General features: G+C 59.5%; 1 protein-coding gene across 1 annotated transcript in view; it reads right to left on the bottom strand.

The window, feature by feature from the left end:
- The window catches only part of RAI1 (retinoic acid induced 1), a 149,360-nt gene extending 144,289 nt beyond the window's left edge, over nt 1-5,071 (bottom strand). The window contains exon 1 of the mRNA XM_019512659.1: nt 4,958-5,071. The gene's annotated coding sequence lies outside the window, so the exon portion shown is untranslated. The remainder of the gene's footprint in view (nt 1-4,957) is intronic.
- Nucleotides 5,072-7,357: the final 2,286 nt, after the last annotated feature.

The raw sequence follows: 7,357 nt of genomic DNA, 5'->3' as shown, positions 1-7,357 counted from the left end.
AGGTGGGGGGGGCAGGGGAAGGACACCGGGTGCCCGGTGAGCTAAGCACTGGACCAGCCCACCCGGGCTGCCCGGTACAACGAACTGCCCGGCTGCCTTTCCCCAAGATGCCCTTGTTTCCCCTCTGCGACCGCCTCGCAAAGCCCTGTCTTCCACGTCCTTCCAGGTTGGTGACTAGAGGGTCTCTTCCTCTTCACCCACGGCCCCCCACCAGCCCACCCTGGGCGCCAGAGCAGGAAAGGGGCCTTCCCTGGGCGCCAGCTTCCCCTCCGGGTCCTGCAGGAGCCCTCTCTGCCGTGTCGGGAGGGGCTTGCGGCAGCTCCTCCGACAATGACATTTGCTGCCGAGTGCCTGACATTGAACTCAGCCACTCAGAACATCGGGCGTCTTCCTGGCAAGAGCAGCCGCTCGGCTTCAACACCCTCGGCGCAGGGACAGGGAGGGAGGGGAATGCAAAAGCAGAAGCGGCAGCCAGACAGCTGCCTCCTCCTCCTCCTTTTGTGCAGAAATGTGTTTTTGTTTGTCAGTCAAACAGATTGTTTTCCCCTTCTTCGCAGGCCAATTGTTTCTGCTCCTGCAAGATAAGAGATTGAAAAGGCCTATATTTTTACGGTTCTGAAGCTGGGACCTCAGAATTGGAGGGGAGACATTGAGGGGGAGGAGACAAGCATTCAAATCGTCTCCCCCCACCTCCCTTTTCTCCTGCCTGGAGCTGCCTCTGCCTCGCAGCTCTCCTGCTATTTAATCTCAGTGTCGCCGGCGGACTCGGGAGGTTTATGCAGCCTCGTCCTCTTTGCACCATCTGCCGAGAAGGAGCCGCCTGGCCCGTCCGCAGCTCCTCTCTCCACCTTCCCACCGAAAAAATGAAGGGAGCGCAGAGCTGCTGCAGACATGCATCAGCGGAGGGAGGCCCGTGGGGGTGGGGGCTAGGGAGGTCGTGGGGGCACCAGAGGCGGTGAGTGCAGATGTGGACCGACATGAGTGAACAAGAGCACGACTTTGTCCCAGGCTAACCTCTCGCCGGTCTGGGGTGCTAGTGGCATCCTTCGTCAGCATCCGAACTGAGCTGCGGGGAGCATCTTCTGCGAGCACTGCCCCTGCCTGACCCCCCGCATTCAAGTGGCTTTTGGGCCAGTTACGCTGCACTTCTGTGATCGCGGAGAGCTGACCCGTCCGACTCGCTATAGACACCTCATTTGTGGTACAGAGCAGGCCGTGGCCCCAGGGTGCTCAATACCGAACGACCGCAGCCCAAGCGCCTGCCGCGGCTTGAGAGACCTTATGGTCTCGGGAAGGGAGCCCATGGGGATCAGCCTGCTGCGACGGCCCAGAGCAAGCGTCCTTTGCTCCTGTACACCGGTCACATCCCGCTTAATTATTTGGTCCTTGGGAGCAGAGGGAGGGCTCTGCCTCCCATCCTCCAGGGATCACAGCCTGCAAGGGGCCAGTGCAGTTCATATCCAGCTCATAAGCCTCTCAGAGCTCAGGCTTGAGGAGTGAGATTCACTCAATTAATTTTGCTTTGGCAAAAAGTCCATTTTTATTGCTATTTCATGCCTTCAGTATAGATTTTCTCTGCTCGTCTCAAAGGGATAATAAAACCCGACTCGTTCTTTTTATAAAAAGTCTCACACTCCCTCTCTCCCTCATTTTCTCTCTCTCATCAGGCTCTTGTGTTCCCCACCTAGAGATGTAAATTTAAAGGGGACGAGCTGTCATTTAAAAAAAAGCGAAACAACCCAGCTCAAAAAGCCAATCTGTGAGCAAACTCTGCCAAGCCCCAGCTCTATAAGTCGTGCAGCCAAACTCAGGGACGCCTGGGGCTGTATTCTCCACATCTAACGGGCAAAACATGGAGCAACTCTCCGCTGCCCGTCCTCACGACTGGGGTAATATGGCCCACGGGGACCACGTGTCCTAACAAACCATGCTCTGTTCTGCTCCCAGGCTGCTAAGGTCCGGGAGGTGCGTGTCTGCCGGGACCTGTTGTATCCAGGGCCTGTGCATGTAGCGGACAGATGACGGCCACACTGTGGACTGCTTTTGACTCACAGCTTGCATCTCAGCCATCTCTGCTGTAAGAGCTCCAAGCCGAATGTGTTGGCGCAGTTCCCTCCTTCATTACTCCAGGAGTCCTATTCATCAATGTCCTGCAACCTCCAGGCAGCTGCAAGCCTCCCCGGCCACCACAACAGCTCCCCCAAGTGCATGGGGTCCCCCAGACAACACAGAGGACCATGTAGAGCCTTTCCCAGGGGGGTGCGGGGGCATGGGGCTAGGAGGAAGGAGCCGAGCACAGACCCGCTCCTTCAGCTACACACAGCTGCAACTGAAGAGCACCCTCAGACCTGCCCCAACTCGCACTCGGGGGTGCAATGAATAAGAGGGGTGTGAACCACGTCCACCGTGTCCTGATAGTAATGAAAGCAGGACCCCAGCTGAGGCAGTTGTATCTCGGGGGGTTGTGGTTCCCAGCTATTCCCTGGTGGGGTGCACCCGCCCCTGCTGCAGAGCCTTGTCCCAGAGTAGATCAGGAGACCCCCCTGCGGAGCAGCCACTGCGCTCACCCAGCGCCACAGCCCTCCGAAGAGATGCGCCACTTTGATAGCAAACCCGGGCCCTTATGGACCAGGCAGAAGCAAGAGGCAGCCCAACCGGGCGGGAGGGCATGGGGCTCCCTTGCAGCAGATCACAGCTGCGACCGTTGCGGAGGCATCGGTTTCTCGTGATGTCCCGGGGGCCCCCGCACCTTCCCTTCCTCGCCAGCACAAAAGCTTTTCTGGTCACTGACCAGGCCGCTGCTGGGTGTCGTTCTGAGAAGTCGAGGCCTGCGTGCGCAGCCTGGCCCGCAGCGCCTGCCGGCAGAGGAAACCCACAGACCCGTCTGTTCCTGCAGGTGCGGCTGGCTGCAAGCGACACAAGTGTGAAAGGCGGCCTGCGCCAGGATGGGGGACCCTACACGGGCGAGGGGCCCCATGGTGAGCAAACAGCCTCGCTGAAGCCCCAGGCCTGGTTGCCTATTTGAACGTGGTGAGGGGACACGAGAAGAGAAGCCCACCCAGGCGAGGCTGCAACCTGGCTCCACCTGTTGCACAAAACTTCACAGGCGCCAGCCTTTTCTTTGGCCATCGCACAACCAGGACCCGCGGCTCACCCACCAGCCGAGCACTGCTAAACGTTGCGGAGACGTGGATTAAGCAGGGATGGTTCTCAACGTGAAACCCACCGGCTCCCGGACTCCAGAGCAGGCCGGCTGCACATCGACCATCCGCGGCGGAGCCATGCTCCAAAATCCAGGCCCTGACATCCCCAGAGAGAGACCCAGCTCAAGGCCACAAAATGATCAGGGCTCTCAGCGAAGTAAAGGAGGATCACGCACGTGACGGTCTTCCTCCAACCCATTGCTCCCTCAAGCCAAGATCTGGTGACCGCTCAACAAACTGTGACCGAGAGACCGCCAGGAAGGCGGCTCGGAGGCAATGGCACCATGGGGAGAGCTCGTTTGGCCGAGCAGTGGGGGGGGAAATCCCTCGCAACCCACAGGTGACAGAGGACACCAGCTTCTGCCTGATGCATGTCGAGCTGCCGTGGAAAACCCAGCAGGGACACATGTGGGTCCCAAGCATCAGAGGTCTCCCTGCCAGACCAAGACAAGATCCCAACTATTCTGGTCTCCAAATTTCCAAGCCGGATACACTCTGCTCCCCTCAATCTCCCCTCTATTTCAACGGGGTGGTGGTATTCTTCCCAACTTCCTACCACACAGCCCCACCTCAGCAGACATTGCATTTTGGGAGCCGACGTGCCCCCCTCCAGCTTGCAAAGAAAGCCCTTTGAAGTCCTCCTGGGCGAAGGGCGGCAAAGAAACATGAAGTCACAGTTTGTTTTATTTCACGATGACACGCAGCTAACCTGCAACCACTGCCGCCCTCCTTTTAATGCCCCCAGAAGCACGGGAGGTCCTTATGCAGCAACAGCAGAAGAGAGCAACCTAACACAAACCAGGCCTTTTCTCCACTTTTGTTCGCTACTTAAGAGCCTTTTAGAAAACCATCCCCCAAATAGCTTGAGGCAGGTTTTCCTCAGCCACTGAGACATGAAGGAGAGGCTGCGAGTCCTCGGTTTTGTCTCGCACTCTGCAGCTTCCTCACTGCTGGGGCCTGGAGCCTGGCACTTGGCCCCTCCCTGCCTCAGTTGTCCCATCTGTAAAAGGGGGAGAAACTGCAAGCGTTTCTCTTGCCTCGCAAATGTGGAGAGGAACGACAACGAGAACGAAAACCATCCTCAGCCTGCGGAGGCTTGGTGGGACCCGACCCGGCACTACCGCGCCGAAACCAGCTTGCCGACGCTCCGCCACGCGTGAGCAAAGCCAGCCCGCACGCCAGCACTGCCCAGGTTGTGCTCGGACATGATGCCACGGAGCACAGCCACGTCAGGCCAGATCCTGCACGGGAGACACACGGGCCTACAACAGAGGCTGCCGTGGGACCCTGCGAGGAGCGGGGCCGGCTGACAGCAGGGACCACCAGCCCCATGATCCAGCAGACAAGCAGACAGAGCCTCCAACACCGACCACTGCCCCAAAACTAGAGACCCCGGGCGGGCGGCAGCCAAGGCGAGCCCGGCAGTGCTGGCCCCGCTCACGCCCCAGGGGCCCCGTTGAGCTCCAGCAGCCCTTGGAAACCAGCCCGTCCCTGCACCACGGGCACAACAACCCGGCGCCCCTGGGGCGCTGGGCATCTCCGCGCCCCGGCACAGACCACACATGTCAAGTCGCTTTGCAGCTTAAACCCCACTCCAGGCCGGAGCACTGCCCTGGGGCGGTGGGGCAGGGATGAAAGGATTGCAAGCGTGTCACAATTACGGGTTTTTGGGGGCAGAAATCTAACTGGTGCAAGAAGAGGGACCACCTGTGCCAGGCGTGTGGCCCTTCCCCTTCCCCTCCCCCAGCTCCTACCTGGCAGCGCGGTGTGGCGGGGCGGGCGCCTCCATCGCTCCGCTCCCGCGGGTCAGCGGGCCCCGGGCGGGCGCGGGCAGGGCCGGGGGAGGGCAGGAAGAAAAGTTGGAGGCATGGCCGGCTGCTGTCGGAAGTGCACGCTCGGGTTTCCCGCAGGGGAAGCCGGGGCTCCTGCCCATGCCGACAGCACCATCTCCCGGCCGCCTCGCCCCCGCCACGGGCAGGGGGGCTGCACCCATCCGCACCCTGCGCCTCTGCCCCCGCACAGAGCCAGGGCACAAACCCGCTGCGCCCTGCCCGCCTCGGCCCTCCCGCCAAGCCGCCGTGCCCCCTTTTTGGGGAGACCCTCCCCGCAGCCCCCGGGGCACGCCACGGCCTTTGGCTGGGCACGCGTGCCTCGGGGCGGATGGCAGGGTAGGGCTGCTGTCCGCCCCTGGCACGCCAGCATGGCAAGTCGAGGTTGTGGGTGCTTTTACCCAAAATTGGCACCGAGTCTGGGAGCTGCCGACTCTGACTGGTGCTCGGGGCGCTGTCCGCGGGGGGTTTGAGCCGCATCGGCCCAGAGGAGAAGCTGTGGGGAGGTCATGTATTAAGCGAAGACAGCCTGATGCTTACTCGGTGTTTTCCTTTCCATCAGGTGCTGGCTTAGAGCCCCGAGCACTTTACGTTCCCTCTGTGCAGCGAGATAACCCCTTGCGCGGTTTGCAACGTTCGGCGGATGTGCTTCGCAGGAAACCACCTTGCTATGTAGCCCCATCATAAATCCCCTGGCCTCTGCCAGGGCTCCTCTCTTCATCCCCCCCGCTTGCACGCGCCAGCAGGCCTCCCTGGGGCAACTTGCCCAAAGGAGACTAGTAGGAAAAACCCCAGCCCCCCCTTGCAGAGTCCGTTACGGCACCCCGCATGCAGGGCCTCGGTTTGGATGGGAGCCTTTTAGCTCTGCTGTGAACATGAATATTTGATGCTAATTATCCTAATTCAATTCCAGGCAGGGAAACCAACCCCTTGTCCCAAAAGGAGTTACAAGCCATTTTGGGTGCTGTGCCTGGCAAACTCAGGCCGTCCTATTTTATGTTGTACTTTTACAACCAAAATTTCTCCTATATATATTTCTTCTCCATTTCTGCTGGAAAGACCCAAACGGAAAGAGTGAAAGATGCCGGTGTCTGGAAGACTGTGAGCGGCGCAGACATACAGCAAAGTTAACGAGGGTCTTCCCCTCTCTCCTCTGCAGGCACCGGGGCCCTGACTCCTACCCAGAGAAGGGAAACGGTTTCTCGAGTCTCGACAAATGCATCGTTTTTAACTCGATGGCCTCCCTTTAACCTCCAAAGTCAGCACTAGCCATCATCTGGCCCTGCCTGCCTGCCAATGCAAGATTGCTCGCTGAGCACCGTAAATCGTGCGGCGCTTTGTGCAGTCTCAGCCTGAAATAGCAAGCGAGTGGTCTCGGGGTCCCGCAGGCAGAGGCAGCTGGGCTGGATGTCCTGGCTGCCTCACCTGCAGGCTCTGGCACGAGCCCGACAAGGAGAAGTTGTTGCTGTGCTTGGCTCTGGCAGCCGCGCGCGTTCTGGGGTTAGCACGTCCTCTCCGAAAGCAGCCAGACGTGCAGATGAAGGCCGGTCGCAGGAAATACCTGCAGCTCTGCTGCTTCCCCTGTCTAAAAGCCAAACAACAGAGAAAGTGTTAACGGGGCCTCTGCTATTCGGAGAAAGCCAGAGCGCAGGAATCCCGAGCAGGAAAGAGCTCCAAAGTGGACACACGAGCCATTGTTTCTCCAGGCCCTTGGATCTGAATTCACATCGGCCTCTTGTACGACTCCCTGCCAGGCGCAGGGCTGATTTCATCGCGGGCTTTTAACAGGAGCTGAAGAACGACCAGGCTGGTTCGGACCAGGAGCCCATCTCGTGCACACCCCCAGTCCTGCCCCCACGAAGGAACCTGCTCCTGGGGGAGTTCGTTGCCCGCCCCCAGCAGCCGGAGTTTAGCTTAAACCCAGGACTTTGTGTCTTTTTTCAAGGCTTGTGTTTCTACTTCTAGCCGTTGCTGTCGTAAGTCCGGGGGGGTAACAGGACTGCCTTTATTTTTCAGTCCTGCTTGGCCTCCATAACAGCACGGAGCCATGAGCTACACAGGCCACGGTACACTGAATGGAGGGGTTTATCACTGTTCAGCTTGAACTTGCACCTTTTGGCCCTGCCGGTCCCAGAGTTCGTTTGCAAACGCGCGCGTAGCTGGGTTTTGCAACCCCCTTTGAACCCCCGATGACTCAACGGGGTTGATTACAGGCATCAAACGCTACTCCTGCATCTCTACGTTTCCAGGCTCTGGCATCTGATCCCTTCCAGAAACAACCAAAATTCCTTCAAAAACAAGGGGGGGGGGGGGGGGGGGGGGGGG

This window comes from Gavialis gangeticus, unplaced genomic scaffold (genome assembly GCF_001723915.1).
Source record: "Gavialis gangeticus isolate Ggan-Ray unplaced genomic scaffold, GavGan_comp1, whole genome shotgun sequence".
NCBI classification, from domain to species: Eukaryota; Metazoa; Chordata; order Crocodylia; family Gavialidae; genus Gavialis; species Gavialis gangeticus.
This window is presented reverse-complemented; position numbering and strand designations above follow the sequence as displayed.